At 33.9% G+C, this 27,559-nt stretch overlaps 1 protein-coding gene across 1 annotated transcript in view; it reads right to left on the reverse strand.

The window, feature by feature from the left end:
* Positions 1–27,233, reverse strand: part of LOC134803290 (uncharacterized) — a 36,092-nt gene extending 8,859 nt beyond the window's left edge. Inside the window, exon 1 of the mRNA XM_063776073.1 lies at positions 27,006–27,233. The gene's annotated coding sequence lies outside the window, so the exon portion shown is untranslated. The remainder of the gene's footprint in view (positions 1–27,005) is intronic.
* Positions 27,234–27,559: the final 326 nt, after the last annotated feature.

Raw genomic sequence — 27,559 nt, forward strand, 5'->3', positions numbered from 1 at the left:
CGCCATAAGCATGTCTTACTGTTTAATTATCATAACATTCATAACTGAGAACATATACGGTGTTGACGTGAATAAAAACCAGGTAATGATGTTGCAAATGAAATCTACACAAAATATAATGAATATCGCTGTGTAGACTAAACCCACTTACAACCTCCAAAATGTGGGTCACGTTGGTATCTTCAGAATGACATTGTGTGAGACGAAGATATCACAATAACACAAACAATAACGGGCAGTTTGGGATTTTCTCAGTATTCTCGCTTTATTATAATACATTGTGTGAAATGTACCAAGGCTTGGATCAGGGGCAGGCGTTATGATATTGCAATGAACAACGGTATCTAAGACGTTTTATGTTGTAAGTGTGCTAAATAAGCAGGCTGGGCTGTGTTCGGGTAACAACTGTAACAAGCTTGTCCACGTGAACGTTTTAAAATAACGGCCTCCTAGCCTAGTCGGTAGTGGCCCTGCCTACGAAGCAGGAGGTCCCGCGTTCGAATCCCGGTAAAGGAATTTATTTGTGCGTTTATCATGAATATTGGTTTCCGAGTTATGGATGTTCTTTATGTAGTTACTTTAAGTATTAATGTCTCATTTGTGTTACGAATAAACATAGGTACCTATTTATATTCCATTTATATATCTCTATCATCATTCATAAATTTCATCACTATGAATGTGATCTTTAACGATGTTTTTTTACACATTTAATGTTGGACGTATTGTCTTTACTCATATTTAGTTCTTCTACTCAAGTTAATGTTATGTAGGTACTTATGTATTTATCTTAACAATTACGTCAATATTATGACTGAAACAGTACATTTTGGACTTTACTGATCTATGAAATTGGGCCTTATTTGTAACAGCACCTGAGTAGTACCTGTTAGATATTTGACGAGAGATAAAGACATCAGACACTGTCAGAAAATGATAGATTATCTCGGAATGTTGGAAATCACATGTTTTTCTTTACCCTGTTCACAAACGATATATTGTGTAGTACCTCCGTATTATTTATCTACAAATGTCTATTAACATCGCTAAATTGACACTGTTAGATAAATATAAATAATTGGTACCCATGTCCCATCATTCTTAATTATGTCTTGCCTACGTACCTACAGTTAACCGACAGGTTAAATATAAAACATGCATTGGGGGCATATTTAAAGTTGTAATCCAAACTTGCACTTTAGATTTTGGAATTTTTATATTATTTACACTCAGAATCAGGAGCTCTTTGAAAATAAGTGTCTTCAAAATTTCTTAGATTTTTTGTTTGTCCGTTTTGTTACGGTGTTAGAAGATTGTATTGAAAACGTAATCATTTTTGGGGGACTTAAAAAATTGGGGGCATGCTTTTCTCATTAAGGATGGAAAAAGCTCGTGATTCTGAGTAAAATTTCCATTTCTAACACAAAAGTTGGGGGTATGTAGGTACCTACTTTAAATGCCCATAGGCTATTTAAATTTATTAAAATTTCAATGTAATTATAAAAGTTATAGGTACCTATCCAGTAAATTGACTATTCTATTAGTTATATAGACGCAGACACTCTGCTTATCTCTGCAGATTAAAATATCTAGGTCGTAACGCTATGCTATACTCATAAAAAAGAAAATTTCCATAAAACGAGCGCGCTCAACATGAAAACTATGATTTGCATATGCTATTACGATATCTACCTACCATTTTTAGGGTTCCGTACCCAAAGGGTAAAAACGGGACCCTATTCCTAAGACTTCGCTGTCCGTCCGTCCGTCTGTCACCAGGCTGTATCTCATGAACCGTGATAGCTAGACAGTTTTTTTCACAGATAATGTATTTTTATTGCCGCTATAACAACAAATACTAAAAAGTACCTACGGAACCCTCGGTAGGCGAGTCCGACTCGCACTTGTCCGGTTTTTTTTGTATTTGACTTGTGATGCAACTGAAATGCTTCAATTAAATTAGCTTGTATTTAAAATGGGCAGTCGTATATCGAATTCATATAAGTCACCACATAGAATATACCGAGAGAAATTTTATTCTCTTTACCAAAATCAATGATGTTTATTTTATGACGCATTTTTTTAAATCGTATTCGAGGCACGAGGTATTTTATTTTGTGGTAGAGCATTATATTAATGTCGCCTTATATTTTTTACATTTGTGTGTTGCAAGCAAGTAAGTAATGTAGACGATTTGCTTTAGTGCACTGAATTAGTTAAGCATTATGTTTGTAATCAAATAACTTCAGATTATTCGCCAAAAAAAAACAATAACACAGTTAAAACCAAATGCCAACACATGTATAAGTATAACACAAAAAAGATGAAAGAAATACGTCGCTTCTACGAACGGATACACTGGCTACTTTACACTTTTTTCACTGCTTTTTGCACCAAGCCCCGCGCCTGCGCAAGGAAGACTGGTTATTCTAACGTAAGATTATCAATTGTTTTATATCAGGCACGGGCACGCACCATATCAATCTAGTGAAGATAAATCAACATATGCTAGTATTTGTAGAACTTCCACTTCAAAAAATATGTGTTGATAATAATTGTAGAGATGATTTTATTTTGGAATAGAATGCTATATATTATCGGTGTTGAAATCATAATCAAACCTTTAGAGCGAAATTATTTGATTACCTATGTTTAAATTATACTGGTAGGTATCGAAATCATCGAATATCATCTAGAAATGATGATTTGATTATTTAAAAGCCACATAAATGTCAACAACTACTGGAATTGGGTCTCAGTCTCGCCGCCCTCGTCGAGGAAACATTTTACTTATAAAAGTGCTTAATTTTCATAGTAAATCTGTAGGTACCTATTACACGAAAATATATTTTGTTTTCTCATTAGCTAATTATGGTTAGGCATACCTATCTAATTTTTTTTATTTGGTTTGATTACATTTTACCAAAACCTACTTTTAAAGAATGCATACAATCTGCGAAAACGGTATGTGACGGCATAACGTGAGGCACCGTACAAAATGTCATTTGCGTGGATGTTAACCTCAAAACAAAGTAACGCTACTCTCAGATAACGCGCGAATGCGCTACAAATATTTTATGCATAGTTTCTAGCAGGTATGCCTACCTAAAGGTACCTGCCACCAAAAGAACATCATAATTATCTACTAATAACAAATAATTGGGTGTTTATTTTAAAAATAGGTAACTCTAAAATCCGTATGGCCATAAAGGGCGCACTGAGCGGTGAAAATTCGATCAGAAATGCGATTAATGAGTTAGGTATATCGGTTTTGTAACCTAAATATAAATACAAATGGAAAAATATACCGCAGTTCTTTCCAAGCTTGACTATGAAAATTACGATTAATCTATGGCTTGATCGAGATCAGAAGTAACATAATAGCTGCGAGCATAAGATAGTGCGGTATGCTCCAATGATTAAGTCTGCTAGCATATAGTTTCTTTATCATTTTGTAATAGGTACATGTTTTTATAGTATAAATCAAACGTTATCAAAGAGTACATGTAACAAATTGAATGAATACCTAGATAAAATCAGATTACAGTAAGTTATAGTACTGTCTACTCGTAGACATTAATCTAATCATCTAATCAATCCTATGGGAAAATGTGTGTCAGTTTCAATCACTTTTAAGTATTTTGAAAGGCATAGGGAGATAGAATTCTTGAAGGCAGTATTCAAAAGATTAAAGCTCTATTCTTACGAATTTCAAGGCATTGAGTCTTAAAAGTTATCACAGTCAAGCCTTTAAGGCATCTTTTGTGACAGCAACCAGTTTCCTCCTTAACTGCTCGTGCAGCAAGGTTTTAATTAGGTCCATGTTCTCACGAACATGAATTGTGTTAATTAACAACTACATTGATTAAAGCCGAATGGGCTAAGCCATTTTACGTTTGAATGCTCTTACATAAAGCTAGGTATTATACTTATATATTATGTGGATTCTCGCAGCAGATAATCGTAAAACCGTATCTGAATAGAAAACATGCAATTTTTTTTTATCTTTATTTACTTATCTATTGTGTGTTGAACTAACTTTCATAATCCATACATATTATAAAGCAAACGGCTCGATTCGGAAAATGAATTAGATTTCTACTAGACTTCAACAAGTTACGATACGGATAATTTAAAGATATTTGTAAGATAGATATGTCAAATTTGACGTTTCCGCGATTCTGGAGGTCCTCTTGAACGATTTCGACAAGTTATGACTTAGATATCCAAGTCACATCTAGTCGATATCTAATGTAGATCTAGTTGATCTCTAAATCGTCTCAAGATCTTGTGATTATCTCGAAATCCGAATAGGCCTGAAAGTCTCGATACCACGTGCCTTTCTGTATAGTTGTTCCGTTATAACAAATTTCCAACGGTATATTAGGCCATGATTAAATTACCTAAACTGCAAAACGTAATTCAAGACCAAAACAAGTAAGACAATGTTGCCACTGCAATAATTTGTTTGTAAAATAGTAAATTCCTTTGGATAAATAATCACGCTAAGATAATTTATTTATTAGTAATTTTACTCCTACGATTTAAAAAAGTACTTTTATTTACTTATTTTTACATAAATATAAGACGCGCTAGTAAAAAGTGGCAATATTTTCTTACTTTTTTTGGCCTTGAATTACGTTTTGCAGTATAACCATAAGTTTTTATTAGTATTACTTTTAAGACATTGGTAATATCGCTAACACTCCAAGCACAGATACCTGATAATGCATACATTATGTAAGTACCTATTATGCAAGTGATTGTATTAATTTGTTGCCAAATATTTATAACCGAAAGCGACAAAAGTACCTGCACTTTCTTACTGACATTCCTAGCAATGCTTTGCTACAAACAAATTCGGAATTCATCACACAATATTGATATTTCAAGTTGTTTGTGTTTTCTTTGTCGTACCCTATTTCAAACAATACAGGCATTTGAAGAATTAGAATTATCTTGCAACATCGTTTTATTTAATTTCAAAGAGTATATGGAAGAACGCGTCGCAATAATTTAGTACTTATGCCAACTATTAGGGGCGTCCTTACATAGCATATACATACGCGCATAGAAAGTGGCCCTTTCAGCTCAGTGACATGAACTGTATACATAATTATGTTACCGGCAATCTGTATAAGTAATCCGTTATATTATACTATATTGTCTATTAGATTACCTAGAATAACTAGGGATTGACGTGACATCAACATGTTTTTTTAAAATTCTTCTGACTTGTTGCCATGTTTAAAAAAATATCGTTTTTTACATAAGTAATACTAAATTAGAGTTACACCAAGAAAAGTCTGCAGCGATTTTGATAGCCCACGCAGTGCAAGTGTTATTTATACGTCATAATTTCATAGAAGTTTGACGTTTAAAATAACACGTGCACTGCGTGGGCTATCAAATCCGCTGCAGACTTTTCATGGACTGACAAGTCAGACCGTGAAAAGTCTGCAGCGAAATTATGACGTATAAATGACACTTGCACTGCGTGGGCTATCAAATCCGCTGCAGACTTTTCTTGGTCCGACTTTAACCTATTGTCGCAATAGGTGCATCACGCAGTTCTAAATTAAAAGACTGACAGTGACAACATTCCTTAAACATAATTTAGTTTGCAAAGTACCATTAGGTTTAAGTACATAATAATGGGTCTTAATATTTAACTGTTCTAAGCGGCATGGTCACGTAAGTTTAGATGTCTTATTAAGAACAATTTGGATGCGTTTATTTTCTATAGTTTTATTTATATCCTCAAATGTTTGTTTATTTTTTGTCGTAGTCAGTTTTTAGAATAGAACACCCATAAGTATTATATGCATAGATTTTTTTTTCATTAGCGTGGCAAGACGAGTGGGAGACGGTCAATTTTGATTAGTTATTTTTTTATTTGCAGTCCTTGCTAAATCATTGCTGAAAAGCGTAGGTACAGTTAATTAATCCATAGCGAGGAAATTGAAACATTTTTATGACGGAAATGTATATATTTGCCCTCGTTGTACGGAGGGGAGATTAATTGAGTATGCAGGTAACTGGCCGACTGAATTAACCAACTCGCATGTCGGGCGAGGTAGGGATAGCACGTATTTGATCCACTTTGTTCGGTTCACTGGCTTAATTATTATCTTTTGAAGCAAAAATAATGCTAATGCTGTTTAAAATTCGAGTATTAGTATCTATTAAACAATAACATAGGTACAACACACATGTCTTCCTGAAGAGAACAACTTGTGAAAATAACCCTGGGTTCTAAGAGATAAGATTTTTACTCTCTCTCTCTCCTCAGCATTATTATTCCCATCTGATAGTGGGGTCTGCTTTTCTGGTCTTTTCTCTCCACTTCGCGCGATCGGACGTGTCGTCTACTGAAACGTCGCAGGCCCTCATGTCTTTTGCTATGGTGTCTGCCCATCTCATCTTCGGTCTTCCTCTTCCTCTGGACCCAACAATGTTCAGATCCATAGCAACATTCCCGATGTAATCAGGAGCTCTTTTCTTTTTACGTGCCCAAACCATCTCAGTCGGCTCTCTTGTAGCTTATCGGCGATATTGTTATGATGTCACTAAGTTAACTTATGATTATCGACATCATTCGATAATAGACCTTATGTCTTTGGAATAAACTGCAATGGTTTAAAGGCGCTGTAACTGGTTGCCAATTTACGGCCGCTAGCCATGAGTCTTGGTGGTCCAGTAGCGTGCGGGCTAGACTTGTAAGTTGGAGGACCGAGGATCGATCCCCGAAACGGGTTAACTTTTTATATGTTTATATTTGTGTATTTGAATAAATTACGATTATATTTGCGGTCATGTCGAGAAAAATTGTAACCGACACTTTAACTTGGAATAGCAAGTCATGTAGACATGTATTCTCCACTGGTAGGATTGTCCTGTGTCAGCACATACTCTGAGGCTACCGCGAACGTACTCGTTGAGTATCTTATCGAGCCTCGTTACTCCGCACATCCACCGAAGCATCTTCATTTCGGCGACTTGGACAGATCGGACATGGTTCTGCGTCATAGCCCATGTTTCACTCCCATAGGTTAGAACCGGTCTTATTATGCTCTTATAGACTAGGCCCTTAAGCCTTTCTCATTATTATTAATCGATACAGATAATGTGTTGGTTGAAAATTAATGATAGTGCATTTATAATTGCCTTTCTAAGCCATGTTCTTGCTGATGGTACGTTGTTATGCCCAGCAACGGGGCTGACAAATTGTTCTCCGCGGCATTAATCTAGATTTATATAACATCACCGGAATCTGCACCATTGCGATACTATTAATATATACCTATACATAGGTTGGTACATAGACAAACTATTATGTTGACTCTATTAGCTATAATTTATGCACAAATACTGTCGTTAAATGCTTACCCCCTTATTCATAAACGCGCTACAAACCTCAATTAGCTAATAATCGTTTGTGCTTATCTGTTATTTTGACTTATGTATTTGTAAGAAAGGGATAAAACATAAATTAACTAAATCAGGCCCGTAAAGTTTTGTGAATAAGGGGGTTAATCTTTTAACGTTCATATTATTCTACCTTTTCTTATACCACAACAGTGGCAAACAAGCGTGCGGACCGCCTGATGTTATTAAGCGGTCACCACCGTCTGCAACTCTAGTGGGGTTGCTCGCGAATTGCTGACCCTATATTTTTTCAAGAATTTATCCTTGAGCACTCTGAATATTACCTACACACCATCATATCAGGAACACATCTCAGGATATACATCATTTAAACTATATATATACTACTATATACTAAATATATTATACTCCTCAAACGATGACAATTATGTAATTTTTAAAAATTATGAAATCTTCTTACTTCTTCATACATTCTAAATATTATTCAATGTACGCTGTTATTTTAGTGTTGTTGATATTGTTTGTTACGCTATAAACATAACAAAATTCTCAATACATTGAGTCTTTACAATAGATTTTAAAGTGTGCTAATAGTAGTTTATGTGACTGCTACATAATGAAAGGCATTAAAATACGAGTGTGGGTTTAAGAAACGAACGAAGTGAATTTCCTAAAAGGATCACACGAGTGTTTTAATGCCTTTTTATGTACAGTTACATACACTACTTTATCTACACACATATTAAAAACTTTCTATGATATATTCACTAACCTCATATTTCAGCCGACATGGGGCATCGTTGCTCTCTGGCGGAACTCGCAGATTTGAGAGGTGGTGTCACCGAAATATCTTTATCGCTCATTTTACACGAAACTTTTGCTTTAAGTTTGTTTAAAAACAACAAATTAATTTAACCCCTGGAGCGCCCCAGAATTACCGTAGTATGGAACTCCTATACTAGTTACCAGCACACGTGTCTGTTTAGGGCGCTCCACGGGTTAATACTTAAAACTAATTAAAAGATAAACTGTACGTCAAATGGCGGCAAATGAAAACTTTTTTCACGTATGTCACACATCCGTAGTTTTTTTTAAATTCATAGACAAACGAATGAAGTCCCTATTCTCATGTCACTCGAGATCAAATGTCGTGCGGTTTATATTAAAAAAACATACTGATTTCACGTTTCGTATCGATAACTGTTTTAATATCTATGGATACTAGAATAGAGACCCACTTGAGTTTTGAAAGCTGTTCCAAATTTAAACTCATAACCTTACAAAAATGTATAATGTAAAAACTTTAAAGTACCTACAGATTTTACCTACTGCCACAGATAAGAAAGTTCTCATAGTAAAATTGGTTGTAATAATGCTGGTCATTTCCTACGGTTTCTGAACGCATTATAGAGCACACTAATGATATGTGCGTAGATAAAAGTCCAAATCCTACCTACCTACTTACATGTTATTTAATAAAAGTCACTGAACAAATATTAGTCAGTCAGTGAGGAGTAAGTACACAGCCTGCAGTTGAATTTTTTGCTCGTGTTACTGGGCACAACCGGTATAATAAAGAACGACAGTTAGGTAAGTAAACTTATTCTATTCTTCGGTGACAGGTGTAACGTAGCTACCCATATCGCTACTTTACAGTTAATTATATGAAAAGTGGACGTGGGCATTAACACCTATCTCTTTTTAATGAGTAAATTTCCCAATATCCCACATGCTACTTATTTAAATATTTAATGAAGAGTTGTTGCGTTACCTGTTACGTAATATCACTATCATCAGCATAATCCATTAATATTCTTTCCCATTTGTTCGAACAAAGGTATCAGTTTTATCAACTATTAATTCTCGAATGATTTAATTATGTTATAAACAATCGTACCTATAGCCAATACGTTTACCAATGTCAAAGATATATGTAACTCCGTATAAGATAAATAAAGTCTAAGAAAAAAATCGGGCAAGTGCGAGTCGGACTCGCGCACGAAGGGTTCCGTACCATACAAAAAAAAAACAAAAAAAAAGCAAAAAAAAACGGTCACCCATCCAAGTACTGACCACTCCCGACGTTGCTTAACTTTGGTCAAAAATCACGTTTGTTGTATGGGAGCCCCATTTAAATCTTTATTTTATTCTATTTTTAGTATTTGTTGTTATAGCGGCAACAGAAATACATCATCTGTGAAAATTTCAACTGTCTAGCTATCACGGTTCGTGAGATACAGCCTGGTGACAGACGGACGGACGGACGGACGGACGGACGGACGGACAGCGAAGTCTTAGTAATAGGGTCCCGTTTTACCCTTTGGGTACGGAACCCTAAAAACGTGCCTCGGAAATCAAGAAAAAGTCATTCTCGAATAGATGGCGCCATATCTTTGGCCTATTCTCGGCTAGATGGCGTCGACGACACTGTTTGATATTTAACAATTTTAACACATATCAGTGAAAGAACATGGGTCAGTATGGAACAATAAAAATTAAAAATCATTTATCCGTATACATATTTTGATTAATTTATACATTTTCAATTTTATTTTAAGTTTTACTCGTGTGTCGATAGATGGTAGTACATGTACCGTGACTACAAAATTTACTATGGCAATAGCCCTCTATACTATCTATTCTCTTTGCCAATATGAAGGACCTACCCATATTAGGGTGGTTCAAAAAACATTTTTTTTTTATTTTCCGACGGGCACCCCCTTATTTTGTTACACTTATTATGCTGATAAAATACACCAAGTTTCGTAATTTTATCTCAACTACAAGGGGGTGCTCAACCACTTTGAAAATTTTGTATGTTGTATGAAAACAAAAAAAAAACAAGTATTTATTATTCAGAATTTTATTTAAGTATCTGTTTTCACATTATTTGCACATGTGATTTATACGTTTTTAAGCAGAAAAACATTTTTATTTCTAGTTTTTATAATTTTTCAAAAGTAAGATTTTTAGAATTTCACCAAAAAAAATCATAAAAAATAGAAATAAAAATGGTTTTTCACCAAATAACTTTTAAATCACACTTTCAAATAATGTGAAAACTACTACTTACATAAAACACAAAAAAATAATAACTTGATTTTTTTGGATTTCATACAACTTTCAAAGTGTAGTTGAGATAAGATTACAAAACTTGGCATATTTAGTCAACAGAACAAGTGTAACAAAATGAGAGGGTGCCGCTTCTTCTAGCTAGAGTTTGAATTTTTCCCATACAAACGTGAACCACCCTAACCCATATACAATTCGTCGAGAAGCGCGACATTTAACATCGTTAACATCGCTAATGCGACTAAGTCCTGGCTTAATGCACGCTGGCTTAATCTCTTGACGTGAAGCACTAGGGCTTCACTAGAATGCACATGCGAATTCAACCTGGTTAATAGGTCAGCGGAGCGAAAACGCATTATCTCTATTGATGAGTGTTTCACGTTAGGTATTTAATTACGGGCTTCAAAATTAACTCTGATATTCCTGGTCTTATATTCTCTCGGATTGTAGGCCCAATATTCTGATGGATGGCAGACCAGATTCGTTCAGAATAAAATTAATATCGTATCTATAAACATTTAGTGAATTGATTCTTAAAGAATAAACTTAATAATGTATGACGTGTCTAAATGTTACTGGGCAAACAAACTACAAAGTAGTTTTGTCTAAGCGGGTTGGGAAAAAACTTAAGTCTAGTAGAGTCTAGTTTATCCCGAAATCGGGTTTGCTCGGAAATATAACACATTGTCAAATATCATGTTCTCCATTCTTATGAAGATGAAATAAACGCATCATTATCGGACTCTTGGCAGCAAAAACGTAAAACATACGAGTGCTCTTATTTTATCTTTGAATAAATCTTATTATTGTTTAGGAGAATCATCACAAATGTCGTTGTGGTAACTCATAAACGGCCCGCTAATTTGTCCCGTCGAGCTCCCGTATCCCATCCATCTCGATGACAACGCGTTTCATTAGCCCACGTAGCCCAATAGTTGCGGTGGCGGTTAGCGTATTCTCATGTGGGACCTGGCTGCGTATTCTCATCGTGGGCGACTCGACTTCTTTAACTCACCAGCGTAACGTGACCACGAGATCTAAACCAACTATGTATAATCAAGGAGCGCTTTTATACTGGCCTGTCTGACCGATTAACATGACTGCTCTTGGCATGTACCGAAGTGATTGACACCCCTGCTGGTAAAAATAATCTGAAACTCGTCCCTAATGCATGATGTAGGCAACCTATCATTTCTCTCACAGGTAAGAAAAAATAGTTTTATTTTTTATCTGTTTTATCTACTAGAGTTAGACCAAGGACTGCAGCAATTTTGATAGCCCACGCAGTGCAAGTGTTATTTATACGTCATAATTTCATTAATATTTGACGTTGAAAATAACACTTGCACTGCGTGGGCTACCAAAATCGCTGCAGACCTTAGACCAAGAAAGGTAGGGAACTCTAGATAGCATCTACGTTATATACTAAGTACCTATAAGTAGGTAACTACTAGCACTTAGCACTACGTGCGAGAGCGCTACGACATATTAAGAAGCAAAGCAAATTAATAATTAAATCCTAACTATAACACACGTAAAGTGTGTGTCATTGATTTATCTATCTATACGATTAAATGACGAAAACATCGAAAAAAATTAGGAACAGCCTAACTATCGACACTAACGTATTGCACAAGATTACTGTAGCCACATGCCTGTTGTATAATGTGCCTGTCTCACGTAATTTAAATAAAATACCTACCAACTATTAGAAAATATTCTTAAGTAAGATATCTACCTATTTGCATAGTCTTTCTAAATCCAAACACATTATACGAAGTAGACAATGGACCTGAGATTAGTGCTTCATGTTTTGCTTTTAGAACTTTTTTTACATTCTCCGTTTCTATGTTCCGTTTTCATGCTCTCGGACGTGATATATCAATGAACATTTGAAATTGGTATTGGATAATGATAGTTTTTGTTACTTAGTTTGTTCCTTACCTACAAGTTTTTTTGTGTAACGAATGTTATGTTACTTTAACTTTAAGTATAGGTACAGTAATTAGCTACTACCTGAACATTGTTGTTAAAGTTATGACTCGTATTGCGGGCAGTTTTAGGTTGATTAACAACAGATTTTATCATCGCATAGTTTTAATTACATATTTGTAGTCTTAACTACTTTCCACTCACGGCAGAAATTATAATCCCTAAATCTAAATACGGGCTCAATTAATGTTGCCTCAGAAATGCAACAGCATAATGAGCTCGAATAGTGCGGGTAATTGATCTGTCGGTTGCAGTAAGTGCATCCTGTCTTCTCCGCGGTGCGCCGCCACAGTATGCCCCGCATTGATGAACATGTCAGCACTGACAGCATTCATAATTATGGAATTCCATAATGAAACTATAAGCAAGGCCGATGATATAGTATATTATACATAGTTTTATTTTAACCTACCTATGGTTTTTTTTACACCGAAATTTATATGCATTTAAACTTATTGAAACAATTGTCAATACTTAATACTAGTGTTGTATTTACTTTACCATGAAACTAAGTAAGTATATGTAGAAATATTGTATAAATAAATAAATAGGAACCATTGCACATATTTTAGAATAACAATCACTTTACCAATTTTAGCATGACAAAAGACTTGTTTGCAATTCAAAAACTTTCGTGAACTGCGGCGACCCAAATTTTTTGTAAGAATCTAAATATTTTCTCAATGTGAATTAAATTGACCCAATGGCAAAAACTGCCGGAATATCAAATATAGCGAAATACAAAAAATAGTATCTTTAGTATTAAAATTTATGAACTTTTATCTTGCTCTAATATTCATTATCTATAGGTACTTACCTACTTATATATGATTATATAAACATGACACAATGATGTTCTTTTAATCCACCTACAGAAATGTAAATATATATGAACGCAGTAGGTACCTATACATTGCTAATTCCAATATTTATTTACATTATATTTACAGAATCTACAAGATTCAGACGTAAATCAAAAACACGTGGATAGGCATCTTCATTTTGTCATCTTTTACATTTGACATATTTGTATTATATTATGAAAATATAACTTTATGTACAAAACATATATATGTATTGTAACATTACGTACCTATACCTATTATACGCAGGTAAGTTAAGCTTTACTGGAAATATAATTTCTCGGTTGAATTGCGCTGGTAACGTTGTATACAATATTACGCAGCCCCCAATAATACCTGTATATTTACCTAGTCTAAATCGCATATCTAGCGACACCAACAGCGTTTCAACTAGATTTCAGAATTTTTTGCCAATTGCTTTTAGTAATTTAGTCAATTTTATTTTTACATGTTTATTTTGCGCGGTGTCAAAAGTAAGTAGGTACCTAGGTACTTTTTGTAGTATTATAGTACAAAGTAAGTAAGTAATTTATAATTTTAATAACATATTAGGGCAAATAGCTTCAGTTGTTTTTAGAAGACTAGGTCTTATGAGTATTTGTCAGGAAATACAGGTGATGGACGCGGTCACAGGCCAGACAGGTCGCGTTAATTTAGATAATCGTTAGGTACCTACTCCTTATAAAACAATATTTGCTTATGTTTCATGTTTGCTTACCTTAAAAATAAAAGTGCACTAAGCAGAAACATCTTTTGACTTTAATCACAAGGTTTTTAAAATATACTTACGAGTAGGTACCTATAACTATGTTTTTCAATCTTACCTATATACCTATTTAGATAAAGATCAAGATAAAAAATAGTTTATTCAAGTAGGCATATTACAATGCGCTTATGAACGTCAAATAAAGCTATACCGGTTCCAACCGTACACCTCTGCCTCGAGAAGATTATATCCCCCCTCAATTGGAGGAGGGTATCCCAATACGGGACCGGCAACAAACTCGGCGGGACACATCTTTTCAAAACATTATTACATCTTATAATTAACATGCATTACGAGTAAATACAATTTAAATTACTATAGAATTCATGCAATTATACTCAGTAAGTAGATAACTTTATATAAATATGATAAATAAAACATATATGTACATGAAATCATACATTTGTATGATACATTTGTCTGTCTTTATTATGCTTTAAGGAAGCTTGCCCTCGAATGTCAGTAGGTCACGGAATCAACTCTACATTACTTTACTTCTCTACTTGATTTGATTAACATACAAATTTAAAAATCCTCAAAAAAAAAAGCACTGAAGTTCACTTCTTATGTCTCAGGAAAATAAAAACAAGGGATATTTATCTGTTTAAGCGGTGTTTTTATCACGTATTTGTTTCTCTACATATAGGTATAAAAAGACACTCCTTAAATAAAATATACCTAGAGTAGAGTTACATTAAGGAATTAGGGTGTTGCCACATGCAAGATAGCAAAAGCTAATACAATAAGTTTTTATTTGTTTGCGTTGCTTGTACCCTCAAAGCAGCCGCTGTTATCTTATTTGATTATCTGTATGTTTTTTTTTATCATTGCTATATTAAATTGCTTACCTAAGTTGTATTGTTAAGTCTATAGAGCTAGTAGAGAGAATACATACAATTGTCGTAATTAGTTCAATCAGTTATGCAAAATGAAAATCAAGCCGACATTTATTTGCTTAATTAAGTCGCGTATTTACGTAGCTCATACAAAACACAACACAACAACAACATAACATACAACACAACAACAACAACATACAAGAACATTAGTAAAGAAGAACATTAGTAAATGTGAAACTTTGTAGGTACCTATGTTTGGATATTTTTTTTACCCTTCATAGAAAAACCGCTGAATGGATTTCTATAAAATTTGGCACGCTACTAACCTAGCCTAGAAAACACCTAACCTAGTTTATAACTTAGAAAAGGACAACTGATTTTTTTTAACATATAATTCATCTCTTAATTATTTTTCCTACGGGGTGAAATAGGGATGCCACTTTATACAGTGGGAGTGGAGCCAGTTCACCGACTTCTACGTGGACGAAGTCGCGGGCAGCGGCTAGTTATTGTGTTAATTTAAAATTAGTTATACTTGCGCGCATGCTTTAAATTCTAATCCGTAACGGTAATTATAGATCATCACTTAATTAGTTCAAATCAACACCAATTGTGGAATGCTCGCCTCTCGACCGCGATCATCAATTATCCTGTGTTTCATTCACTATGATTACTTATTACCACATCATTTCTGAGAAGTTATCACGCCTTATTTCATAGGTAATATAGTGTTGAGCTGAGTGCACATGTACATTACTTTATTTGTAACGCAAGTAGCAAATATATTAACTCGCTCTTAACACTAACCAATGTGTACATCGGTCCTTATGTGTTAATTGTATCACAAATTAAAAGTACCTACATATGTTATCTTAGCCTAGCTTCAGAGGTTGCTATGTGTACATTTCAATAAAATAATAAAGTTGTCAATTATTTGGCATGAGCGGTCCGCACTGTCAGACCGTCGCAAATCAACCTTTCAACTAAGATAAGGAGGCATTAACTGGATTAACTGTTTGGTCACTTCACTGTCTTTATTATGCTTTAAGGAAGCTTGCCCTCGAATGCCAGTAGGTCACGGAATCAACTCTACATTACTTTACTTCTCTACTTGATTTGATTAACATACAAATTTAAAAATCCTCAAAAAAAAAGCACTGAAGTTCACTTCTTATGTCTCAGGAAAATAAAAACAAGGGATATTTATCTGTTTAAGCGGTGTTTTTATCACTTATTTGTTTCTCTACATATAGGTATAAAAAGACACTCCTAAAATAAAATATACCTAGAGTAGAGTTACATTAAGGAATTAGGGTGTTGCCACATGCAAGATAGCAAAAGCTAATACAATAAGTTTTTATTTGTTTGCGTTGCTTGTACCCTCAAAGCAGCCGCTGTTATCTTATTTGATTATCTGTATGTTTTTTTTTTTATTTTGCTATATTAAATTGCTTACCTAAGTTGTATTGTTAAGTCTATAGAGCTAGTAGAGAGAATACATACAATTGTCGTAATTAGTTCAATCAGTTATGCAAAATGAAAATCAAGCCGACATTTATTTGCTTAATTAAGTCGCGTGTTTAATATGATACTTACATGATCACATTAAATATTTATATTTTATTACGTTCCACAACATAAGTTGAATCGTAAATAACGTCAGTTAAAGTATTATACCGTTTTTAGCGTTCCGTACCCAAAGGGTAAAACGGCACCCTATTACTAAGACTTCGCTGTCCGTCCGTCCGTCCGTCCGTTCGTCCGTCCGTCTGTCACCAGGCTGTATCTCACGAACCGTGATAGCTAGACAGTTGAAATTTTCACAGATGATGTATTTCTGTTGCCGCTATAACAACAAATACTAAAAACAGAATAAAATAAAGATTTAAATGGGGCTCCCATACAACAAACGTGATTTTTGACCAAAGTTAAGCAACGTCGGGAGTGGTCAGTACTTGGATGGGTGACCGATTTTTTTTGCTTTTTTTTTTGTTTTTTTTTTTTTTTATATGGTACGGAACCCTTCGTGCGCGTGTCCGACTCGCACTTGCCCGATTTTTTATGACGTTGGCGCTATACCTAATCTATTTTAAGCGTTTTTTAATTAACACTTTCATATTTTATTTAGGTGATTGGTAATTAAGTCTAACTATCGACCTACATAACAAGACCAGCATCTAAAAGTACTTCAAGTTCAATGGGTTAACGGTGTATTGTCGAGGCTCGGAAGTAGCTACTTGCAGGCTGAGGATTCGTATTAAACGGACGACCTTGGGAGTCCGTTTAATTGAATCCGAAGCCAGCAAGTAGCCTTCCAGCCGAGTCATATGCTTTTCTCAAAAATGGTGCGAGAAATATACATATTTTAGAAATATTTTACAGAAGCAACGTTCTTACGTATATATTTTCACAGAAAAAAGTAGAAACAATTGAAAAAATTGGCTTTGCCGCCTTTTTATTTTTTTAATAAAAAAATAGAAGTGTATTTTACTGCAGAAAATACGCCAACCTATTTGAGACAGCTAAATAGTCGCGGTACTAATCATCTGTTTGGCTGTTTAATGGGCCTGTGCCTTCATTTGATATGGCCATTTCAACTTTTAAAAAGTTTGGAACTCGACAAATAATGGAATTTGTATGCAACATTGCAGTCCCAAAATCGAGACTGCAATGTATTTAACTTTTTAATTTTTGACTGACCATAAACTACGCGCTTCGCGACCTATTTTTTAGACGTCAAAGTCGACTTTGCCGTCCATTTTTGAGAAAAGGGTCTTTTAACATTGATCCGGGCCTTTACAAGTTTACACAAAACACCTGGTTACATATCAGAATACCGAAAACTGATTTCCCTAATGTTGAATCACCTATGCTTGATTCACCTATTTTAAATTACCTATCGATCATTTTACCTAAACATTGACTGACCTAAGTTTATAATACCTAAGCTCAAATAACCTAATCGAAGAAACACCTAATGCACGATATACCTAATGCACGTTTTGCCTACTGCACGTTTCACCTAAAGCAATTATACCTAATGCACGAATCACCTATAGCTGATATACCTAATGGACGATACACCTAAAGCTAATATACCTAATGAACGATGTACCTAAACTTGAATTACCTAATGAACGAAATACCTAAAATTGTTAAACCTATCGCACGAAATACCTAAAGTTGATATACCTCCTGAACGAATTACCTAATGTCGATATGCCTAATGCACGGAATACCTAAAGTCTATATACCTAGCACAAAATTCATATCATTTTACCAAATGATCAAGTGGTAACTCTACCCAATAAATCGTATGATTTCCCAACCTTACAGTAGAAACTGTTTGTTTGGATAACAAGTTAAAAATACACTTTTTGAAACGCTACTTTTTAGGTAGTAGAATGATTTCGTAAGTCTAATATAAAATTAGTTATCTTATCTTATCAAAAACTTAATTTTTGTAAGGTAATAACATCATGACGATGTAATAAAAGTCGGTTTTGGCACTGTTTGGTCGCAGTTAACCTAACACGCTCCTCCTCGCTTTGCTCGTCGTCGCAACTATCTCGACTTTGTCAAATGACTAGACCTTATATTATAATAAAAAATAGTAAGCCAATTGAATGATTTGGATTTGGCTAAAAAAATTATACCAAATGTTGTATGTCCTAATAATATTCTACTAAACAATAATTATATTTTTGATTTTAGGTATGTATTTCGTTCATTAAGTGCATTAATATTCTACTAAACAATAATTATATTTTTGATTTTAGGTATGTATTTCGTTCATTAAGTGCATCGACTTAAGATATTTCGTGCATTAGGTGTATCGATTTTAGGTATTTCGTTTATTAGGTATGTTAACTTTAGGTAATTCGATCATTAGGTATACCGACTTTAGGTAATTCGTGCAGTAGGTATGTTAACTTTAGGTAATTCAATCATTAGGTAAACCGAGTTTAGGTATTTCGTGCATTAGGTATATCAACATTAGGTGTATCGTGTATTAGGTATATTAGCTTTAGGTATTCCGAGTATTAGGTGTTTCAACTTTAGGTAAATCGACCATAGGTATTCTGAGCTTAGGTAAACCAATTGTAGGTGAAACGTGCAATAGGTAATTCGTTCATTAGGTGTTATGAGCTTAGGTTTATTAATCATTAGGTATTTAAAAAAATAGGTGAAACGAGCATAGGTGATTCAACATTAGGTAAATCGATTTTCGGTATTCTGATATGTAACCAAACACCTAGTAGCAGGGCCACTAAAAGGTGCATTCTGCTCTAGCGAATATGCCGCTAATGTCGTCTTAAGGCTTATTGTAGGAATGTTTAGTTAATAGCACAATTATGCGATTGTACAAAATTAACGACATTTCTTTGGAATTCACAATTAAACTACTTACACCAAAATTCTATTTTGACACTTGATCGCGATATATTCGACAGCGGTACATTTCGTAGTATTCATTGTTGTCGGTACAGTTTAGTGTATCCATAGACTAATAGCTAAACTTTCGGTTTCGATTATCGCGTGTATTATGAAATAAATGAATCGCGTAGAAGCGTTAACATACGCATGTTTAGCAATACAAACGGTGCCGAGAAAATGTTTTTATATCACTTTGGTGACAAATATGCTTACGCTTTAAATCGACTATAATGTAGCACAAATGGAGCGGTATTTGAACTTTACAATAATGATGATGATGAGGCTTTTCGGAAAATTACTTTTAACTAGAAATGTGCGTTTTCACTAAAAACGGGTTTTCACGGTGTCATACTTATATGTACATATTTAGTTGTGATATTAATCTTGTATACTGTATTAATTACAGTTTGAACGTAGAAGTTATTTAATTTTAGTTGAAATATCAGGTTTAATAATACCAATTGAACAAATAATATTACTAAATTTTCGGAGTTTGCATTGAATATTGAAAGTAATTAATACAAGACAAAAACCAAGTAAAACTTAATATATTACGATAAACTACCTAGCGTTTTCTGCCGTAAAGTATTATCATTGACCTAGTTATAGGTTAAAAGTATATTTCTCTTTTAATTTCGCAGAAAATAATTGAATTGAATATTTCGTCCGCGGATATAACGTTAAATAAAAATGAAAACATTCGTCAGAATAGATAGTGCCGATTACTAATTAAATTTACATTATCTATTCTGACGAATGTTTTCATGAAAATAAATTAGTTTAGTTAAAATACTTGTCATTACCGTATTTTATTCCTTTAGGTAAGATTATTAGCATAGGATTTTTAAATTTAAAATATACTTACTTAAAGCTAATAGAAAAAAACTTCATACACCGTTTAAAAATTGTTAGCAAAACTGTCGAGTTAAAAGCTATTTTCTGGATATTGGAATTTGAAAACTACAAGAAGTAGCAGAAAGTTCTAACAAGAGAAACATGGCATGATGGCAGGCTAAATGCTTCTAGAGACTTTTACAAAGTTAATAGGTACATAATTTCTTTAGTACATAATCTTCTTAGACTTGGTATCGTTAAATTAATTTCTCTCATACTTTAGCTAAACTTGTTTCGAACCTACGTGTCTACTAAGTTTTCCTGTGGCTTCGTAGATGCGAAATATGAGTAGGTATTTAGCGTTCAATAATTATGCACGTAAACTATCGATAAGTGGCGTGAGATAATATTCTTTCATAAAATTAAATATAACATTATACCCACAATGACCGTGACGTGACCGGACCGTGTAGGCTACGCTTCGTTACCAACATCGTGGTAAGTATGCGCCCATAGGCTGCAGTGGCTGCTTAACATCAGGCGGTCTGCGAGCCGGTTTGCCCTCTTCGAGGTATAATAGTAGTTTAGCTGTTTCATTCAATATTATTACAAGATCTCAAATAAATCTGTATTTGTTAGGTACTATAATAATATAGGTACATAAAATATTAACTATAACACAATGTTTTACAAAAAAAAAGTTTTGGTTATTTGGCTGATTATTGCTACTGTTGCAAAAAAAAATTAAAAGGTCAAACCGCTGACCGCTATTCTAACTACCAATTTAATTCTTATCAAATTAATTCAACTTGAATTACAACTCAGTGTGTGTTTTTATATAAAGTTAGTATTTATTATCGCTAAACGTAATTCCTGCTTATTTTCACCGATTTTTATCAGCCACCTAATTAAAACTCTGTAGAGTTAGACCAAGTAAACTTTGCAGCGATTTTGATAGCCCACGCAGTGCAAGTGATATTTTCATAATTTCAATTTAAAAAATTACATAATTTCATAGAAGTTTGACGTTTAAAATAACACTACTGCGCGGGCTGTCAAAATCGCTGCAGGCTTTTCTTGGTCTAACTCTAGTAAAAACTTTGACATTCATTGTTTTACAGATAAGTGAAAATAAGCTTATCCAAAATCAATTAAATTAATTGCGAAAAAGATTTAATAAATACGTCCTTTGATAAACGGTTATTGTATCAGGGATTTATTTATGGTATAATTATAATACCGGTTAATGGCACAAGGACTGATTAGTGATTATTCAATATCATAAATGAGAGTCCTATATTTTTTTACAAACTGGTACGTAATAAGTACCTACCCGTATCTAAATAATCAACCGAATAAAACCTAGAAGGAAAATTAATAAAAAAGTAATCATATATTATTGTTTTTCCTGTAGCTATATTTTTTACTGAGGTAGGAAAAAAGATAAGCTGTTTTACCATCTATTTACTATAAATACTTTTTTATGTTATGTTTTCATACTTGCTTCATAATTATTAAATTGTACAGTTTTATTATTTACCTCCGAGGTTTCGAGGACGGCGTTGTCCCGGTGGTCTCGGAGAAGACTGCTGAAATCAGTGTTTTGCTTCATAATAATATTCTTATTTTACCTAATTTATCTTTTTCAATAAATACTTACGCTGCGTAGTGTTTCTTGATTGGAACATATCGCCAGCTTTAATCAGTTTCTTTTGTGGATGTGCTTGATATTTTTTCTAGTCATTACAAATACTTCCTCTTAGTATGAGTATTTTGAAAATATACTTAAAGGCAAGCTTTCAAAAAGAGTTCTTCTCGCATAGCTGTAACAAATCTAGACTGTACCTAGTATTATTATTTATTCTGTGACTGTACTTTTTAAACATTGGTTTCCTTGAGCTCTCGACTCACAGGCTATAGCAAGGATATCATATTTCAGAGCCAGGTATTACTGTTTATAAATAGTGACAGTAATTTCCGTGACAAAAATTTCTCTCTAAGCCAAGATTCTTTTAATATGATCATGAGTAAAAAGGCCTTTGAGTTCGAGTAAAAGCACCACATGGCCTTAATGAGCGCTCGTGCGCTTAATTATTAGAAAACCATCCAAAACAATCGTTCACTTTTTTCAGTTTTTGATTTCGAACGGTATTCGATTTCGATCTCTCGTGACCTGTCGACTTAGTATTGGAACTGGGACGTAAATAAAAGTACCACCAGTAAGTAGAAAGTAGAGTTTCAGTTTTAAGTCGTGGGTGTTTTTAGTGCTTACTAATCCAATGCGCTTCGATTGTATCATTGAAATGTAAATTTCTAATGATTTTCTGTTTTGGTTACTTTCGATTTAATTCAATAATAATGACTATTAAGTTGTTGTCTGCCAGTCAAAGTGACTTGGCTGTAAATATTGAAAGAACACATATAATATGATTAGATAATTTTGTTCTGCTTACTCGGACAAACTACATAATATAACGGTTCGATGATTAAATAATGGTCTGACTTCTGATGTGTCTTTAGTTAATATTTTTATTTATTTATTTAACCTTTATTGTACAAGAGAGATTGCATATCTGATTAAATTAAAATCAAACGAATATAAACGATCTGTCCGCATAGGTACAAACTAATTACATATTTATCTGGACTGCGAATAAATAAATTATTACAAAAATTCGATTACAGGTGAAGTTAAAGTGATTGTCAGAAAGTTTGTGACTTCCGATCCCCTTTTATAGAACATGTCACATTTTCTACTTTTTTATCCCCCCTCCCCAACCGTGTCTAATGAATGTTTCAAAAATTTAAGATAATTATTCCATTATTTACGTTCCTGTTTAGACAAAAAAAACAATATTAATCCGTGTAATATAAAATGATTTCTGTTGTAATGATAACATTGTGTATTGCCATTAAAACCGCAGCGAAACTTAACCATTGTCGTGCTTAAGTCGAAGGTAACTTTTCTGTACAATCAAATTTGCTTAACGACTTCGTGAGTTTACGATTAACTAATTGTCAAAAGAATTGTCAATTACAACAGATCTTTTAAAATACTGTGACTGCGATCAAGGCTGTCAATTCACAAAGTCACCTGACATATAATTGGGGTCTCAATTTATATTAGCGTGCATTAAAATTGTTACACAACGGTAAGCTCAATAACTTAAGAAAATACCAACTCCCGTGACATAATACAGTAAACGATGTTCTTACTTCTTCTCAATAACTGATGTGGTGTTGTTTATATAATCTAAATAAACAAAGAAATATTTATTGTAGCGTGTTTTTATAGAGTCTGCGCGGAAAAAGAAGAGTCATGGAATGTATGGGACCCAATACATTCTACGACTCTTCTCTTTCCGAACAGACTCTAATTTATCAAATGAAAGAATCATGTGTCAAAGTGCATTTTAGACCTAAATATGTTCTTAATTTTTTTTTATCGCACGAAAGTCTAAAAATCAGGATTCGAATCGATGAAGTCACTATAGTGAAAATCCTCAAAATTGCTAATTAAAAATTTGGCAACCGTATTGGGATCTAAAAAGTGGTACGAATTTTCAAATACCTATTCAGCTCTCTGAACCTACGGCAATTAATAAAATACGATTGTAATGCATTTGTTGCATGGCATTTCCATTTTTAGATCTGTGAATTTAAAAAGCATAGAGATAAGACGACCTTGCTCACGCTCACGTGGCTCAGGTTGTTGACTGAACATAACGCGGTACAAAAAATCTAATTATTTGATGACGTATAAAGGTGTAGGTACCTAATTATAAGAATGTACACTACCGTACCTACCGTCCATAAGGAGAGGTATTTTCCCGCTCTATAATTTAATTAGAATGCTCTAACTTCTACAGTAAGTAGTTAAATAATATTTAAATGGGCACTTTATTATTGTGTTTAGTTTAATAGGGATCTAATTGATAAATTCTAATTTTATTCGTACTTTTGAAAATGTTTACAATTCTAAGATGCCGACTTGCCGATACGACTGTTAGGACGATAATATTCCCGCGCATGTTTGTGAACACCTTTTTTTACTGTATCTGCTCGTTAATGTCATTTGTTCAAAACCATAATGAAGTGATCGATTTGAAAACTACTCAATCAGAGTGGAATTTCTATAATAAGTTCTATTCGGTGATTGATTACATAAAATAAAAATATGTTATTGTCTATTATAACGAATAACAAATCGTGACAAGGTTGATTTAGATGAATTGTAAATAAAATCCACTACCTAATATAGGTATGTTTGTACACTACTATTGAATAGTTAGGTATATATCCAAGGAACGAAGATGTAAATAGCTTATGACCTTACTCCATTGGGAGGTGTAACAATGTATAGGTATGTAATGTACCGTCCGTACCTGCAACAACCGGAGATGTGACATATTCAGTAATGAGCTAAATTATCTTTTCCATACTAGGCATACGATTATATTCATAGAGTATATCCGGTTCTCCGCAAGAGCTCTATATTTCACAACGAATTTAATTAAAACGATGTCAATTAACATGTACTTATATTAAATTAAGCCGAAATACCGACTGCATTATCTAAATACATAAATTGAAATTTAAGTAAAAGAATTTGTCCATTTTCGTCCATCCTTAATGCTCCATGGCACGTGCAAACAAGAGCAATATGTACGTCATCAAGCACTAGAAAATATTGAGTGTTGTGTTTGTATAACAAAACAAAACATATGAATAATTTTAACATTTGGGTAGTTATGCTAGAATTTACCTTTATAAAAATTAGGCTATAAAACTGTTCAGTTGGACCGCTTGAAAATATTCTAAACTGGAATTGAACCAAATTAAAAATTAACTGATTTGCAAGACCGAAGTGATCCCATAAGTGTTCCGTGAACAAAATTTTGCACGGAATACTAAAAATTAAGTCCACATGCAGAACGTGGTTTTCTGCTTATTTTTATCTTTATTTTCATTTAGTGTTTATTTCTTAAACAGCAATTAAGGTTAGAAAAACGCTTTTTTAACGGTCCCGGGTTATATGCATAATAACTAATAAGAAAGTATTACATTTTATTTACCTTACAGCGTTTCTCTTGTGGATCCGGTAAACATGAAAGCATAGAATACTATGTTACGGAAAAGATATGCGATAAAATTCACATAAACACCGAGGTCGGAGCTAACAGACTGTGTAACTAGGTGTTTGAGATAAACATGTTTGTATTTCTTTTTATTTCATACAATGGTGGTGTCCAGATGTCCATAATCTTAGTTTCAACGTACCTACATGTATATCTATATAATACATACCTATACCGTAAAATGGGGTGAGTAGGGTCAAAACTGAAATTCAAACCTCGATAACATTTTATTTTTACATATGAAAACTGATTGGTGTATATAATAAGTGTTCCGGACGTTTGTATTTTAGTTTTTATTTTATTTTGGGTAGTTCCATTTCATAATTTTGACGATAAAGAGGAAAACCCACCTCAACCCGTAGTGCCTCGTATTTGGGGTGAGAGGGGTTTTCATACAAAGGTGATTTTGGAAGATTGTTGGATCGATTTTTTTGTTTATTATGCGTAATACTATAGCTCCATTTTAAATTGGAATACATTCTTTTTGTAGCAGTAGCCTTAAAATCCCTTCTCACCCCCCTCTCAAACCTTCTCTCCCCATTCATAACCCACTCTCCCCGCGAAACCTACTCACCCCGTTTTACGGTACCTAATGGTTTGCAGTTACTAGATAGACTTTAACTATGCAACGAGACGAATCCATGAAATCCATTAGAACTTCCTTTTAGCTTTGTCGTATGATACCTACAGGTCGAACAATTTAACAAGAGAAAAATGATGAATATTATGAAATAGGTACAGAAATCGCACAAGAAGGTTTAAGTAAAAGTTCGGGTGAAATTTTCGGCTTGGAAAAAGTATGAAGATAAGACTTATTTTGAAAAGGAGCTGTCAGTTTACTGCCTGGTGTTGTAGGCTATGTATTGTAAATCTACGTCTGATTTTTTAAATATTTCATTGCTTCTAGATACCGGCCAATTAACCACGAAAAGGTCACGCGTCATTATGGGTGTACTTACCTATGGAAATATTATCCTCTAGAGTTTTCATCTTATAATTTACATCTGCATTTAATTTCTTTTTGCTTTTAAATTGACGAAAAGTTAAGTAAATTGCTAAACTTTACACTAAATTTTCTTCTATGGAATTAATTTCAATTTGATACTTATGGCGTCTCATTATTTGCACTGAAATGCAGTGACAGTACCGCTACCGCCAAGAGGGCTACCGCCAAGAGGGAACTAGTTCATCAAGCAGATTTTGACTCATAAATACATCTATCTAATTCATAGTTCGGTCTAATTCAGTCCTATATTCATTTGTTATGTCAGTAAATTACGAGTATACCTACATAGGAATATCAATCTATAACTAAGTAAATATGCTTTGGATGAAGGCATTGATAAGGATACAATATAAATCAGAATTTAACAATGATTAGCGATAACGCTTATGAAACTTCAAACAGACTGCAATTTCTGTTTATTAAAATGTTCTTTGAAGTAAGAAAGTAAGTATACCATTTTTCTTTGGTATGGGTGGAATACAATCGCTGCAAAAAACGATACCGACGTTACCAAACAATCTGTTAGTTGTGAAATGTAAACACCTACCTACTAACAAACGAATGGTATTTGTAAAACGATTTCCAAATGCTCGTTCAAACAAACTGAAGATCCTCTCGTAATGGAAAGGTTCAACGCAAAAAGAAAAACGGAGTAAGAACTAAGCTCACCTTGTTATTTAATGACCGCACATTTTTCTCAATACTTCACACTTTTCTCTGGTACACACAATAACAAACGTCTAGCCTAGTCCCAAACTGTCACTTTACCGGTTAACGGTAAATTGTTATTTACAAGCTGAGATCAAAACGTTACGCCGCGTTTTGGATCAGCGGTAAGTCGTATTTAGTAACGGAATGCGCGGCCGCCGCGTGCTCATGTTAGAGCGCAAATGACCGGCGCTGCAAGAAGCAATACAATCGCTGTGACGTTACACAAAATGAAATTAAAAATGGAAAGAAATCCGAAGAAGCTCTAGTACCGAGAGAACCCATAGATGCGTTATAGGCAGCTAACATGTCATTCGTAAACCCGGAGAAAGTCTGAAACGTGCCTAGTCATCCACACCGATTTGAAAGTGTAAGTTGTTCCGTATTTACGAAACTCGATAATGAATGGTCCCGCGGCAGACAATAAAACGGTCCAATATGGTCCAGTTCATCTTGGATACGTCTCGTTACGGTTAACAACTTCCAAAATTTTGCGTATTTACTGTTTGTATTCT

Source organism: Cydia splendana, chromosome 2 (genome assembly GCF_910591565.1).
Source record: "Cydia splendana chromosome 2, ilCydSple1.2, whole genome shotgun sequence".
Classification (NCBI taxonomy): Eukaryota; Metazoa; Arthropoda; class Insecta; order Lepidoptera; family Tortricidae; genus Cydia; species Cydia splendana.